The sequence below is a fragment of the Taudactylus pleione genome, unplaced genomic scaffold (genome assembly GCF_031769625.1).
Source record: "Taudactylus pleione unplaced genomic scaffold, aTauple2 ptg000634l, whole genome shotgun sequence".
Lineage (NCBI taxonomy): Eukaryota > Metazoa > Chordata > Amphibia > Anura > Myobatrachidae > Taudactylus > Taudactylus pleione.
In genome coordinates this window covers 355,072-371,777 of record NW_028285036.1, presented here as the reverse complement: position 1 = coordinate 371,777, position 16,706 = coordinate 355,072, and the positions used below count along the sequence as shown (strand labels likewise).

At 45.8% G+C, this 16,706-nt stretch overlaps 1 pseudogene; it reads right to left on the bottom strand.

The window, feature by feature from the left end:
* Positions 1–15,218: 15,218 nt before the first annotated feature.
* LOC148479144 (tripartite motif-containing protein 14-like) lies at positions 15,219–16,339 on the bottom strand (annotated as a pseudogene).
* Between the last annotated feature and the right edge of the window lie 367 nt (positions 16,340–16,706).

The window sequence follows — 16,706 nt, the reverse complement described above, 5'->3', positions numbered from 1 at the left end:
TTTTTTAAATTGGGCACGCTCGGTTCTCACCATTAAAGTCAATGATGAGAACAGCTCATTGGCTGAGAAGACAGATTGGCTACAGGGATACATAGGTGAGTATGTGAGATAGTGTGTGCATGTGTGAGTACATGTGTGTGTGCATGTATGTTTTAATAAAATTATACTTTTCTACTGTTTGTGTTGGGATATGTTTAGGAAGCCAGCGGCCGCATTACCGACCGCCGGCTTCACGAATCCTCAATCCCGGCGTGGGTTAAATGACAGGTGTCTAAAATCTAGATGCCTGTAATTTTCCCGACGCCGGGAGACAGGCGCCCGGCATCACGATCGAAGGGATGCTGGGCATCGTGAGCGGACAGCCGTGGGGGGGAGGGTTAGGTTTAGGGCACCCGGGGTGGACTTAGGGTTAGGCACCCCCCTGGGAGGGTTAGGCTAGGGGAAGGGAGGGTTAGGGTTAGGCACCCCCGGGAGGGACTTAGGGTTAGGCACCCCCCTGATGGACTTAGGTTTAGGCAGCGGGAAAGAGGGGGTTAGGGTTAGGCACTTAGAGGGGGGAGGTTAGGGTTAGGCACTCTAGGGGGGGAAGCTTAGGGTTAGGCACCCCTAAGGAGGGTTAGGGTTAGGGGGGTTGGTTAGGTTAGTTTTTACTTACCTTAGGGACGATCAGGATTTCCAGCGGTGTCGGGCTTCCGCTGCCGGGCTCTGCTCTTTTGTCGGGCTGCCGCTGCCGGGAATCGAACTGCCGGCCATGCGGCAGCTGGGATTTCATACCGAATGCCTCGCGTGTTCTGTGTTTTTTTAATATTGTTTTTGCTGTGGAACTACAGGTACCAGCAGGCCCTTAATGCCCCGCATGCTGATACTTGTGGTTCTCCACGTACCAGCATGCGGGGGAGGCTTGCTGGGAACTGTAGTTCCACAGAAAAGCCAATATTTTAACTCTTTACTTGCACAACAATTTACACAATCAACCCGGCACTCACTGCTCCAGGAGTGCCAGGGATAGCCCCAGGAGCCCTGAAGAGGGGGACCCCTTTATTGGGGGGGTCCCCAGATCCCCAGCCTGGGCTGACTAGCAGTCAGGGGCGAAGCTTCATCTGGGGGTATGGTGATAGGGCTCCCCTGGTTGTGGCATCAACCCCCCACTAGCAAAAGTCCGGTGCTGGTTCTGGTAAATACAGGGGGACCATACACATTTTTTCCCCCCCGTATTTCCAGAACCAAGGATGGCTCAGAGCCCAGTGCTGGTTGTGTTTAACACGGGGGACCCCTACGTCATTTGTCCCCTGTATTTAGCACAACCAGTACTGGAGCTCTAAAGCCCGGTGCTGGTTGTTTTTTGGGGGATGGGGCCACGCCAATTTTTTATTTTTTTTAATCACAGAAGCAGGTATCACGGATTTTCCAGATCAAAGCCTGCATCTGTGTGCCACTACCTACCCCGGGTCCTAACGCCTGCCGCACCGCCAACCACACTGCCTCCTGCACTGCCGCCACTAAGGCGCGCTACTGTCCCAGGGTCCTGGCCGCAGCTAATGCCCGCTACCCCCTGCTACTTTCCCCCAATTCCCGCTGCAGCTAATGCCACCTCCTTCCCCCGAGCACACCACCGCTAAAGCCCACAAACGACGGCCATCTTTGTGCACCAAAGTGAAGCCACAGTGATTACACCTGCTGAAGGCTCCTACTGCGGCTGCGCAATGAATTGAATCTTCCTATCTCTATAATGGCGGGTTTGTGAGGTAATAGTTTAATAACTGTAACTTTCTCAATTACCTGAACCCCAAAGACCCTATTCTGGAACAATAGCTACCTAATAAAACACAAGAAACAATACCCAGCGCTGATAAATAATATAATGAGGTATTTTTTAAAAAAATGTTGAAAACCATCAGAATATTTATATGACTGAGCAGCAGATAGAAGCGATGTGCTTGTGGCAGCACATAAATACACCCGGGAACTAGGCGTACCAATAATGTAACAAAGTATGGCTATCTGCGCTAATATAAATGTGTCTCCAAGAGGACTGATGTGACCGAATAACCACTAATACACAGATTATAATATATAAATAAATGTGTTACTGTTATGATTCAATTGACCGGTCAATGTAAAAAACTAATTAACAATCACAAACAATTTAACAATCAATATAAAATTATTGGACACATTTTTCCAATAGGTATATATACTTTAGGTATAATACAGGGATCGCTGGAGGAGGTGGATCCCCCCAAAAATATGGTGTTTATATGGACAATTATTATCGTCCAGAATATAGATGTGCGTTATTCCATGTATATCCACATCTGCAGTATATAATCGTTGATCTCACCATGGGTTAAATAAACTGATGTTCAATCGTATTAGGCTCCATAGAGCTGCATGTCCTGAAAGGCAATATCATAGGGGATTACCTTGCGATTTGCTTAGTCCACATCCAGGCAGGTGAGAAACCGCGCAGGTGAGGGAGGAGCCTGATGTCCTTGGAGAGACGGGAATGTAGCGGCTCCTTTATAGTGAGATGATATTGATCCGGCCGCGTCTCGATCCAAGCCTCTGCTCCAGCTGCCGGCAAATATCCAGCGGGACCGCGAGTCTCGCGTCTCAGCTTGTAGATAGTAAAGCCAATGCTAAATGGATATAAATGTTCCAACAGGTCCAGAATGAATCCCCTGACGTGTTTCGCTCCACAGGTCTGGGGCTTTATCAAAGAGTCTTTGATAAAGCCCCAGACCTGTGGAGCAAAACACGAATAAAACAAACACCAAGTCTAAATTCGCCCCCTACCCTGAGTTTTGCCTTCCCAAAAATCACCCATAGAGAACAGCAGAAAAGTGGTTCTAACTGAGAGTGTCAGAAAAAAGTGACAGTTGGAGCTGTATATTACTCCCAAATGCTCATTTTTCAAGCTTTTGCCCTGAAACTTGGCACGCAGCACCGAGCGACAGTTCTACCCTTCCGTTCCAACTTTCAGCTCCGTACCTCCTGTAGCTTTTGAGCTGTATTTCCTTAAACACCCTGACCCCCCCTTTGGAATTCTCTATGGAGATTTCCATTTTTTTCTATTCAGCCTTATTCAGGGCTTCAACTAAAGCTTGGCGCCCTTCTAAGGAGGACAGAAGGTACTTTGAGAATCTCCAATGTCTCAAGTAAATGACATATGCACTACAAAGGGGGCGTGGCCTTTCCATGTCATCAGGAAGCATTTAATGCATTTGGTGTGTATGATGAGTGCCCATTTTTCATAGATCTATCCCAGAATTGGAGTTATAGACATCAGAAAAACATCACTATGATGTTGGGCGGACTTACTCCCCCAATGCTAGGGATTATAGAGGTCACATTCTGCCAGTAGCTATTTAAATGCCATAGAGGCACCGTTATTATCATTTATCCAGTTTTGGGTATATAACCAGATCGAAGTCACCAAAAATAATAAGTTTTACCCACATTCTGGATTTTGTGCAGGTCTCCCAGATAGTCACATCTCCATCCTCTGGTTATAATGCTAAATATACCAGATATATCCACTATCTTGGATGTGAGAGTAAAGGTTGACCTGGCACAACCATTCATTTTAAATGGCCCATTGTCTGTAAAACGCGTGAGGTACCTGTGAACCTTATACAGCAGAGGAGCCCAAGCAGATAAATGCATCTCCTGTATGACAATGATGTTCTCTCAGAGTATTATACTGTGCAATTTATTTATAAACATTTATTTATATAGTGACAGCATATTCCGCATATAGCCCTGAGCATATTCCGTGGTGCTTTATATATCACAGAGGTTGTATCCTAGAGGAGACGGAGGCTGGGACAGGAAATTCTGGGAAGGGGGAAGACAGAACTACCCCAGGGAGCAGCGCTATGGTTATTGCAGTAAAAGGAAATTAGGTAACATGTAGGTAGAGGCCAATGTTGTCCCCGGCCATGCACTGAGCTAAATAGCATGATAATCACACAGTAACCAATACAATGTTACCTAGCAAACCAGCACTGAGCAGGATAATAATGTACATATAGTGCACATGAGACCAAGGACTGAGGTCAGAGACGTTCTGTACATTCATATAACTAGGAGGGGATCACAGGTTACCCCTATATAGCACCATAGAGAAGTCCCGCTGGTAGTCAGGAAGGGATGCAGTCTGGATACTGACAGGCACTATCCCACCCACCAATATCCCAACACTGCAAGCCCGACATGGGACTAAAGATTGGCATCAAAATCCCAACACCTATCATTAGCCCCACTACGAAATCCCAACACCCGGCATTCCGAACCAAGGTAACCCGGGTGTCTTAGCTTCTAGCTGTGGGGGGAAGGGGAGGGTTAGGTTTAGGAATCTCTGGGGGAGGACTTAGGATTAGGCACCCCCCTGGGAGGGTTAGGGTAGGGAAAGGGGGGTTGGGGTTAGGCACCACTAGGGAGGGGTTAGGGTTAGGCACCCCAGGGGAGGGTTAGGTTTAGAGTGTAGGGAGGGGGTAGAGGGATTAGGGTTACGGAAATAAGGGGGGAAGTTAGGGTTAGGCACTAGGGGGGAGGTTAGGGTTAGGCACTAGGGGGGAGGTTAGGGTTAGGCAGCACTAAAAGAGGGTTAGGGTAGGGGCAGGGTTAGGGTACTTACCACGCCCCATCAGGATTTCCCTCCTTCGGTCTTCTGGTATCAGTATATGATCGGGTGGCTGTTCACCCACCGGCATTATATACTGATTCCATCAGGAATGCTGTGTGTAGTATAGTGTCAGACAAGGGGCTAGAGGAGAGCTGGAGGAGCAGCCTAGGAGGCTATAATGGGGGCTCTAAGCAAAAGTAACACGATGGGTCATACCCCAACTGGGACCCCTCCCTATTACAGAATGCACTTGATAAATGCTCAAATCTGATTGGTTGCTATAGGCAACCTCTCCAATGGTCCAAATCTCCATTCTTTGCACTGCTTGATACATCAGCCTCTGTCTCAGTACATTAGGAGTCACTGGGATCTGCCATCTATCAGCAGTGTAACACCAACGTCCATAGAAGAAATTACATAGGCAGAACCTTCCCTCTTTACATAAAGTATAACTGGGAACCCCCAGCAGTACAAGATCTCCTGAGCCCTGAGCTGATGGGATGGGGAGGGATGTCTGCCTCTTGCTGATGGTAAACAGGGGAAGGTCCGCAAACAGTTTGTGGTTGTCCAGAGTTCTCCAGGTTTATGGCAGCTTAGAGGATATTGGGGTAGATGTATGAAGCAGTGAAAAGTGTGGAGAAGTTACCCATGGTAACCAATCAGCTTCTACTTATCATTTTATAGAGTGTACTTGATAAATGCAACTTGAAAGCTGATTGGTTGCTATGGGTAACCTCTCCACTCTTTTAACTGCTTCATACAATTACCCCATTCTCTCTAACATGAAAGATGTGGGCAGGAAGAAGGGCAGCATCTTACAGAATGGTAGGATGCAACACAGCCAGCTATACCTTTCTAGGGTCACTAGTGCCAGGGGTGGAGCCGTCGCTGTTTGGGGGCACAGAGCTGTAAATGGGGGATGTAATAGTAGACATTTTAGGCTGTGTCTGAGGTATAGCGGTGGGGATGTAGTTTGGGTGACTGGTGTTTCAACTACAAAATTGGACGCATGGCCGGGCTGGGAAATGTCTTTCTGACATAGCAGCAAGGCCGGGTTTCATCATGCACAATAAACAAGCCTTGTCTGCATGTATGGCTGTATGGTACTATCCTACTGCTAAATAAAAAGAACGAAGACCCCTATTTTGCCACATATATGGGAGTATCACATAATATACAAGTAAAATGATTTAGAACAGATGGGTCCAGTAATGGAGGACAATCTGCAGAAAAAGGGAAAAAAAGCAGCTGAAAGCTTAGGAGGAGTAGAGGTGCACAGTCCCTAAGTATAACTCCAAATAGTCACAGAAGATTGTAATATCCAAGTCTGGCCACAAGGTGGTGACAACAGCTCAAATAGGGGTACCCTGGAGAGCTGTTTAACCAAGAAGCCTGATAGAGTAGAAAGGCCCACAGGACAGGACAGGACAGCACAGGACAGCACAGGACAGGACAGGACAGCACAGGACATGGCAGGGCAGCACAGGACAGGACAGGACAGGACAGCGCAGGACAGGACAGGACAGCACAGGACAGGACAGCACAGGACATGGCAGGGCAGCACAGGACAGGACAGCACAGGACAGGACAGGACAGCACAGGACATGGCAGGGCAGCACAGGACAGGACAGCGCAGGATAGGACAGGAAAGCGCAGGACAGCACAGGACAGCGCAGGGCAGGACAGCACAGGATAGGACAGCACAGGACAGGACAGGATAGGAGAGGACAGGACAGCGCAGGGCAGCACAGGACAGGGCAGCGCAGGACAGCGCAGGGCAGGACAGCACAGGATAGGACAGCACAGGACAGGACAGGGCAGAACAGGACAGCACAGGACAGGGCAGCACAGGGCAGCACAGGACAGGACAGGGCAGCGCAGGACAGGGCAGCACAGGACAGGACAGGGTAGTACAGGACAGGACAGGACAGGGCAGCACAGGGTAGCATAGGACAGGACAGCACAGGACAGGGCAGCACAAGACATGGCAGCACAGGACAGGACAGGGAAGGACAGGAAAGGACAGGAAAGGACAGGCAGGGCAGGGTTGGGTTGGCAAACGCAGTACTAGGAAATGTGACTGATCCCTGAGGAGAAAGTAGTGGGGTACTTTAGCAGACAATACGTATTATTCATTTTGTATTTTGTCACAAAGGAATTAGTTGAAAGCTGCATATTAAGTATAACAATATGAGGCGCAAGGCATGACTCCGAGCGCTCTTACCGGAACTTTGTCTCATAATTGTTGAATGAGGGCCAGATTCAGCAAGGAACGCAGCCGCGAATTTGCACGTACCCAAATGATGTTTGCATTCTGCGCATGCGCAAACTAGCCTGTGCGATCGGGTAAGGGATCGCAGTGCATAGGCAAATGCAGGGGGGGTTTCCATCTGCTTGGAAACCCCCCTCCCCAGCCCACACCATGACCACAATAGAAATAGTAATGTAATAGAATGTTACTAGTGCTGCATGTTATTCTCAGTATCACAAATGAAATAATTAGCACCACCTGTGGATCTTTTAACATGTATCAGTCAGTAATAAATAACCTGTGCACCAACTAGGAGATCTGGAAAACATGCACTGTTAGGAATTGCCGTTTGTGGGTGGGTACGGGGGGTGGCCGGGCGTACGCAGACGTGCCTGTGCATTGGGACACTGTTACAGGGGCGTGCATAATTAAGCCCCAGCATCGGCATACGCAGCCAGAGGTCTAGTTACACACAGGAAAAGTCCCAAATCCTGAGTGAGGTCTGGTCATCCATTATAGTGCACATGGGTCCGATGGTTCTCGATATTACCGATGTTTTCGCTATCTTGCTAACTATTCAGGCTGTGAGTAAAGGTAAGATGGCGGCATTATATAGTGCCCGGGTGTCTGCATCTTGTGCTGCGGCGGCGGTGCGTATGCATTCATTAGCGTATTTTGCAGCGGCCGGGTGCGTACGATTGCAGACCTGTGATCCTTGCTGCACCAGGCCCTGAGTCTCACACAGAAGTACATGACATGCCAGCATCAGTATTGTGTCCCCTTATATTGTAGGTTTGTCACATTAGTAGTGGGAGTAATGCGCATGTACTGAGATAAAGTCTCTGGCAGGACGCTGGATGAGAGATTACACAGTCTGAGGGGAAACAAATGGGTGTAATTGGTGCAATATGAGGATAGGTAAATGTGGGCACAACTGTATCTGAGATTTACCAGCTTCCTCAGAAGATTACAGCTATAGGGAGGCCGGTATACAGCTGTAGCAGACGGGAGCGGGGAGCAGCATTGCTGAGTATGTGATGACAGTCACTGTAGCTACAGTATACAGTATACACCTATTGTGTGCTCCTGTCTGTATGGTGCAGGTAGGGAGCTCTATGTTCTTATGTTAGTAATATTACTCACAATGGGAGCAGAGCTGTATGTTATTGTGTGATGTGACAGTCCGGTAGGGTGAGTAGGTGGGAGCTTGCTTGGAGGCAGTAACACATAAATTTGGGACTTTACAAAGTTTCCAGGCAAACACTCACAAGTTACATCAGATAGGGGCCAGGACATAGATCAGGGGGTGTAGATGCTGATTACAGCCTGTTGTCAATGTGACGCTGTAGCGGTATGTTACACTCCAGTGATCTGGTCTAGGTGCAATCCCCCCAGCTGTATTACCTTTAACCTGTTTAGTGACAATCCAAATATATTGAGGTACTTGAGGCACTGGGGGCTACAGGTGTGGTGGCATCTGGTGAAGGTTCTGGTCAGTGGATACCAGCCGGCTGCTAATAGACAGATTCATTTACAGATTCTCGGACAGGGTGAGCAGCCCTCAAATGCCCCTTTATATGCCATCTGTTCCCCATGCACCTTATATGCCATCTGTTCCCCATGCCCCTTTATATGCCATCTGTTCCCCATGCACCTTATATGCCATCTGTTCCACATGCACCTTATATGCCATCTGTTCCCCATGCACCTTATATGCCATCTGTTCCCCATGCACCTTATATGCCATCTGTTCCCCATGCACCTTATATGCCATCATTCCCTGCTTCTTACTGTACCTCTTACTGTATGTGTTACCATATTCCTTCATAGATCTTTCAACCCCTAATAACCAATATATGTCCATCATCAAAATTACCAACTCCCCCCCCTACCACCATTATCCTTTGTTGCTGGATCAGATTAATACTTTCTTCCCTCACCTGGGCTGACCCTCAGTGGAGTCTGTGACCTCCCCATGTTGTACAGAGAAGGTCACATGACCTGCCTGCAAGTCCTCCTGTGTCCTCCCAGTCACTGGCACAACGATCCTGTTTCTGCTCCTATTCCCAACCAGCCACATGCCGCCGTGCCGCTTTATGGTGTTTTGCATGAAAGATGTGTTGCCTATCCCTGGACTAGACCATCACCTCCATGGATACCGTGTGGTTTGTCCTCTTGATTCAGAGGTCTCGGGACAGTGAGGTTCACAAGAGTTACTCTCCTTGCCAGCAATCATTTCCCCACACTGACTGTTCCAGATAGATGTTCTGAGGGCCGCGACCTGCGTGACGGACGCTGCTAAATCCAAACCTCCTTACGGGGGTCCCTGGTGAATACCGCTTGCACATTACACTCTGCGCCTCAGTACTGGGTCTCATCAGTCCCTAACTACAGGTCAGCATCCACTATCCATCTGTGACACCTCGGTCTTGATTTTTTGGGGCGATTTTCCAAATGACCGGCTTTAGAACACTTTAGAATATCGGACCAACTTTTATTTTACATAAATAAGTACAGAAAAAATGCAGAATGACTCAGCATCGGTTTGCAAACCGACCACAAAGCGACAGCCAAACCGCCCACATAATATACTATTGACTGGCATGTATGAGCTCTAATATACATTGATTTAGTATGGAGGGGAGTATTCTCACCCCCCCCCCTTGTTTCATCACTCTGGGGGGGGGGTCAGCACTCCCAGAGATGCTGTGCTGGCCCCAGAGACTGTGCCTGCATGCGTATGGCATCTACTTACCTGCTACTCACCTCTGCTATAGCGGTGTGTGCTCTCATCAACTTACCCCCCACACCGCGGGACACTGCAGCCCGAGGGTGGGATGGCAGGTCAATCCCAGAAAAAAACGGGACTGTCTTGCCCAAAGCAGGACAGCTGGGAGGTATGCACAATATATTGTTTGTGGAGTTAATATTTTATTTCACAGAACCAATAAAGAAACAAATTAACACTTTAATGGTAAATATGCTGAAATGTAAACGTAATGTCAGCAAATAATTGGACATTATCATTCCTGTTAGGAAGTGAGGATGAGGATGGGGGTCCTCAGGGTTTGTGCCTGTGGGTTCTCTCTGCTCCCCTCCCATCTAAATGAATCACAATTAACACACAGAAGACAGACAAGACAAAGACACAGACATTTCATATAATAGTCCTCTATTCAAAACTTTTTCCTCGATTTTAGACAGTGGGCGAGATGAGAGGTTGAAGACTAGTTTTTCTTTTTGGATGTTGCTTTTAAACCTCTTTTCATTTTGTAAATTTGCCTTTAGATAAACAAAAAATTGGCAATTTGCCCTTCACTACATGAAGTGGCAAGGAAAGGATAAGGCCTTGGCCTTTCTTTAGGAAGACTGCTAATTCTGATAGCCCTTCAGAAAAAAGAACTGTGAGCCTGATTCAGACCCGGTCGCAAGCGCTGAGTGCTCGCAACCGGGTTGATGGTGGCCCACAGCGCATGCGCAAGACGGAGCCGGCTCCATCGTGCACATGTGCGAGACCTGGCTAGCGACGGGCACTCCGTCGCTAGCCACATAATATACTATCGTATGAAGATTGGACACCAAATTGTGTGCAGATCCTGTGGAGATCGTGTTTAGAGCTGCCGGAGAGAGTTTCAAGGGAAATCGTACACAAATCGTACACATCGGCTGATCGTGAGCACATCGCTATGTCTATGGCCAGTTTGAGATCCATGCGCCTTCGATCTCCAACACCTACATCATCACCATCCTCATTCGTCATCGGGAGTAGTCCTACTGCATAGAATGTTGGTATTCGAAGCATGATTAACTCCTCCCCTATCCGTGATTCCTTAGAAGGATCCTTGATGACTGCGCCTGTTGCTGCTGCTGTTACTGTGAGTGGATCTTCATCCCAGAAGGGGACCAGGAGGAAGACTTCTTGTAGCATATCCTCTAAAAAAAATTAACTGCTAAACAATCGTTTGCAAGGGCAAACAAGTATGACAGCAATCACACAGTTGCACAGCAGATTACTGACGCCATAACAGCTATGCTGGTATTAGATGTGTGTCCAGTATCCGCCATTACTGCAGTGGGTTTTCAACAATTAATTAAGGTCCTGTGTCCTCGCTACCAGATCTTTCTAGATTCCACTTTGCTAGGGCAGCAATTCCAAGTCTGTACAAGGACATTAAAAAAAACCTTATTAATGTCCTCAGAAATGCCGTTATACCCACTGTCCACTTGACCACTGATATGTGGACAAGTGGGACAGGGCAAACTAAGGATTACATGACTATGACAGCCCACTGGGTAGGTGTATTGCCTACAACAGCAACATCTACCAAAACACAGCTGATACAGAGGTAGGCTACTCTTTGTATAACTGGTTTCACTAAGAGGCATACCGCTGAGAACCTTTTAGAAAAACTCAGGGAAATTATTGCTAAATGGCTTACCCCACTTGGACTCTCCTCGGGATTTGTGATTTCGGACAATGCCACCAATATTGTGAGAGCATTACATGTGGGCAAATTCCAACACGTCCCATGTTTTGCTCACACAATTAATTTGGTGGTGCAACATTTTTTTAAAAAATGACAGGGTCGTGCAGGAGATGCTCTCCATGGCCCGCAAAATATCCAGACATTTTAGACATCCGCCAAACACTTGTCGAAGATTGCATGACCAGCAGGTACAGTTAAAATTGCCCTGCCATCAACTGAAGCAAGAGGTAGTAACTCGGTGGAATTCTACCCACTATATGCTTCAGAGTCATCAATCTATTGAAATCTGAAAAATATATTTTGGCGACCATTCTGGATCCTAGGTTTAAGCCCTATGTGTGAGTTTTTTTCCAACAGACCGAAATCTAAAATTGTGCAAAGAGATGTTGGTAAGAAAAATTGTCAGCTGCAGCCGCACATGAAACGCCATCATCTCCTTCTTCAGTTTCTGCAGCTGACAGGAAAAGACTAGATTTTCCTTACAGAATGCCTGCTGGTCATGCAGATCGTTCACCAAAAAATGACATCTGGTCAAGATTGAGAGAACTGCCTACTAGTGACATGTTTTCTACCGTGACTATGTGTTATACGGTCTCCATTCACAGAATGGTGGAGGACTATTTCAGAAATAACATCCTAATAAACATGTCAGACAGTCCATTTCAGTATTGGCAGGAAAAAGAGGCAATTTGAAGTCCCATACACAAACTGGCTTTCCATTACTTAAGTTGCCCAACCTCCAGTGTGTAATCCAAAAGAGTTTTCAGTGCAGCTGGCAACCTTGTCAGTGATCGGCGTAGGAGGTTACTTCCTCAAAATGTGGAAAAAATGATGTTCATTAAAATTAATTACATATTCCATGAGGAAGACCTCTACCAACAACTACATAAAAAAATTACAGAGGTGCCTATGGTGGATTCCAGCGGGGAGGAATTAATATTGTGTGAAGAAGAGGATGTACACACTGATGGGGATGACGAGGACGAGGACGACGACAATGACAACTAGTAATGTAAAGCCAGTTCGTGTATGGGATCATTTTCATTTCCATGTCCATATCACATTGGCAGCTTGTTTTATGGGGGTCCAAACAAAATAATAATTTCAGCCACAATTGACAGTCCTTGTCGCTGAAATGATGGATGGTGGGTGGGAGGGCCCATGGACTATTCCATCTTGCACCTTTTTCCATTCCATTATGTGCTGGTTGGGGCATTGCTGCCTGACATTCTAAATTAATGTTATGGTTGGTTTAGTGACCAATGATTTGTTTTTAAATTAATTTATTATCAATTTTACAGCTAGGGGCTGTACCAATGAATTGCGTTTTATTAATTATTCAGCCAGGGGCTGCACCCAATGAATTGTTTTTTAATTAATTTACTATCAATTTTACAGCCAGGGGCTGCACCCAATGAATTATTTTTAATTAATTTATTAGCAATTTAACAGCAAGGGGCTGCACCAATGAATTTCTTTTTATTAATTATTCAGCTATGGGCTCCACCCAATGAATTGTTTTTTAATTAATTTATTATCAATTTTACAGCCAGGGGCTGCACCCAATGAATTGTTTTTAATTAATTTATTAGCAATTTAACAGCCAGGGGCTGCACCAATGAATTTCTTTTTATTAATTATTCAGCTATGGGCTCCACCCAATTAATTGTTTTTTAATTAATTTATTATCAATTTTACAGCCAGGGACTGCACCAGTGAATTTCTTTTTATTAATTATTCAGCCAGGGGCTGCACCCAATGAATTGTTTTTAATTAATTTATTATCAATTTTACAGCCATGGGCTGCACCAATGAATTGTTTTTTAATTACTTTATTATCAATTTTACAGCCAGGGGCTGCACCAACTATCAGCTATCAATTCTTCAATCCTCAAGGGTATCCCAACCATCATCTTTGCACAGTCCTCAACTCTATTAATAATTATATCAATCAGTTTTAAGCCAGCAAGCTGGTTGCAACCTTTTGACCCTATAACTAGATGAAAAAATCAATATTGTGAGCTGGTCAAAATTGGCTGGAAACGAATGGAAATAAATGTTATTGAGGTTATTAATACTGTAGGACCAAAAAAAGACCAATTTTATGTGATTTTAGCTGTTTTTTTGTTTTTTTTAAGAAAAACTCCAGATCCAAAACACGATAACAAACACGGAGGTGAGGTTTTGGCAAAACCAGGGGAGATACAGATCCAAAACCAAAACATGGGGGTTGGCGCACATCTCTAGTTATGATTGTGGTCACAGGTACATGTTAGATGCACTCTGCAGGGGATTGTACCTAACACATGTATAATCAGAGACAGAGATTTATACACATAATAGATCACATTCATGTATGAGATTTATTATTATTATTACAGATATTTGGACAAATACTATAAGAATGAGTCAATAACCAAATAATGCCTGACTACCAGGACGGTGTCGCACAGTCACATGTTCTGGTTTCTGTTGGACTGAAGACTAAAAAAAGTCTGATAATCCCACAACAATCTACACACTGTGCCAGCTGCACCCCCTATTTATATGGCCGATAATGTCAGACATTCCCAAATTATGTCACTAAGGAATCAGTCTCATATTATTTATGTGTCATTTCCTGCATGTAATAACATTGGGATCAGGGGTTATAGCAGGAATATAACGGATACTGTACAGCTTCCATACTGCGTGGGCCAATCACTGATCAGTCTGTGCCGACACCACATCACATGACCTGACGTAGGTTCCCTAAAGCTGTGCTTCTTACATCCAGTCCTCAGGGCACCTAAACAGGGCATGTTTTCCATTTCTCCTTGCTGGTGCACAGGTGTATTTATTACTGACTGTGGGGGAGATGTATCAAACCTTGGAGAGAGATAAAGTGGAGAACTTATCCTTACCAACCAATCAGCTTCTGTCATATATCTAACACAGCCTGTAACATGACAGGTAGAAGATGATTGATTGGTACGGGCAACTTCTCCACTTTATCTCTCTCCAAGATTTGATACATCTCCCCCTGACACATTTTAAAAGATCTACAGGCTGTGCTAATTATTTCACTTGTGATTCTTTGAGGAGATCTAGAAAACATGCACTGTTAGTGTGTCCCAAGGACTGGGTATGAGAATCACTGCCACAGAGAGACAGGAGAATCTTATTATAAGAGGTAACTTTCCTGAATCCTATAAGGGGTCATATTACTTTTCTGCATATTCTCCCCTCTGTAAGCGTCACTGAGACAATACCCATAGGAATAATATGGACATGGATAATAGGCCAACATTCAAATGGTTGACACAAAAAAAGTTGACACCTGATTTTTTTTTTTTTTAGCCTAACCCCAACCCTAATAATCATGAAAACAATGTGTTGACCTTTTCATCCTGTCGACCTTTTACCTCGGCTGACCTAAGTCACTGTTGACCTGTTACCTTTTGACCTAATGTTTATGTCCACCTATGAACTGTCTACCTTTATATTGTAGACCTATCACCCAGATACCATGTAACCTGCAGCCCTTCAGTTGCTGTGGAATTACACATTCCAGCATGCACTGCCACAGTTTTGCTGTTATGGCTTGCTTAAACTGTAGCAGGGCATGCTGGGATGTGTAGTTCCATGGCAGCTGGAGTACCACTGGTTGCCCATTCTTGGACTACAGTGATAAAGTGCACACAGGATGACAGACAGATGTTGCAGCCAATCATAGCTGTCAGTGAGTCAGAGGTGGATATTTATAGATTTATAATGAGAGTTTTTAACACACCAACATAGGAACATCCAGTCACACTGCTCATACATGGGGAGGGGCTCAGCTGTAGCTCCACCCACTGCTTCATTCTATTGGCTAAGTATTCCCCTAATCAGATTCTCCTCCCTATGATGTCACCAGTCTCTGGGCGAGTTCGTTATGGTAATTTCTCCCAGCACCTGACTTCCCCACATATAGTTATGTGACCTCCTTGTACAGAAAAAACCATCCCCTACCCATAATGCAGCATGAAGGGGCTCAGTGAGGGCGGCAGTGTAGGTGTGTAAGTGCATGATGGGGTCACACAGAGAATAAAAGGACAGCTGTCCTGCCCCATAATCCAGGTATATCCTCACTCTGTCACAGGGGATATTGTCAGGTAACACGATCACTGTACTGTCATGTATCACTGAGTACTGATTATAATACCTACACACACCAGGACTTGTTATTATATCCAATGTATGACTGATCTCCTCTCCTGTCTATACTGGGATAACACATCCTCACCTCCCACCACACTGATTTACTGACATCCACTTCCCAGTAATGTCGCCCTGAGGAGAATCCCCTGGTGCTTATTACCTGATTATACAGAAATCTCTCTGGTGTTACTGGGTGATTCTGGTCTATACGTGACCATGATGCAGTTTTCCTGTCACCTGATATCTGTATATAATTACTAGCTGTGGTTACATCCAGTAATATGTCTGTAGGTTCCTGCACATAGATCCCTGTATTTATACCTGTTATTATATCAGATAATGTCTGCAATGTCCCTGAGATGAGACCCACATCCAGATCTCCTGCACCATGGACCTGGTTATCATGTCTCTCTGTGTCCTCAGTATCACACAAGTCACCTGTGTCGGGGTCCTGTAAGACAGTCACTGGATCAGACATGTTACACAGCTCCTCAATGTGATGCATCTTCCTGGACAGCTCGTCCTTCTTTATTTCCAGCTGCTGGATCAGATCAGAGACTGAGAGTAAAACGCGCTGTTCCTGCCTAGAGATCTCACTCAGAACTCTCTTCTCCAGGTCTTCCAGCTGTCTCTAAACAGGGCAGTGACTGTCTCTGTTACACCAGCTGCTATTCCCTGATCTTCTCTCCTGCGCTTCCGCAGACTCTGGACTCTTATCTCAGCCTCCGCTCTCTTTGTGCTCAGTTTCTGCAGAACATCTCTGTTTTTTCTTCTTCTTTTCAGAGGTGTCATTCAGCATCTCCACTAGATGTCCCCGATGTTCTCCAGCTGAACAGTACACACAGATACAGGCAGCATCTTTAGTGCAGTAATATTCCAGGATCTTCTTATGGACGGAGCATTTCCTGTTCCCCAGGGAAGTGGTGGGATCACATAAGACGTGTTCTGCTGACTTGAGGTGTACTCTCAGGTGATTATCACACAGAGAAGCCTCACACAGCAGACAGGATTTAGCAGCAGGTACAGGAGAGTCCACACAGTAAGTGCAGAAGATCTCAGTCTCCTCCTGATCTGGCCGAGTAGACAGTAATCTCCCCACTATGTTACACAGAGGAATGTTCCGTATGAGTGCAGGACGCTCCTGACACTCTGCTCTGCA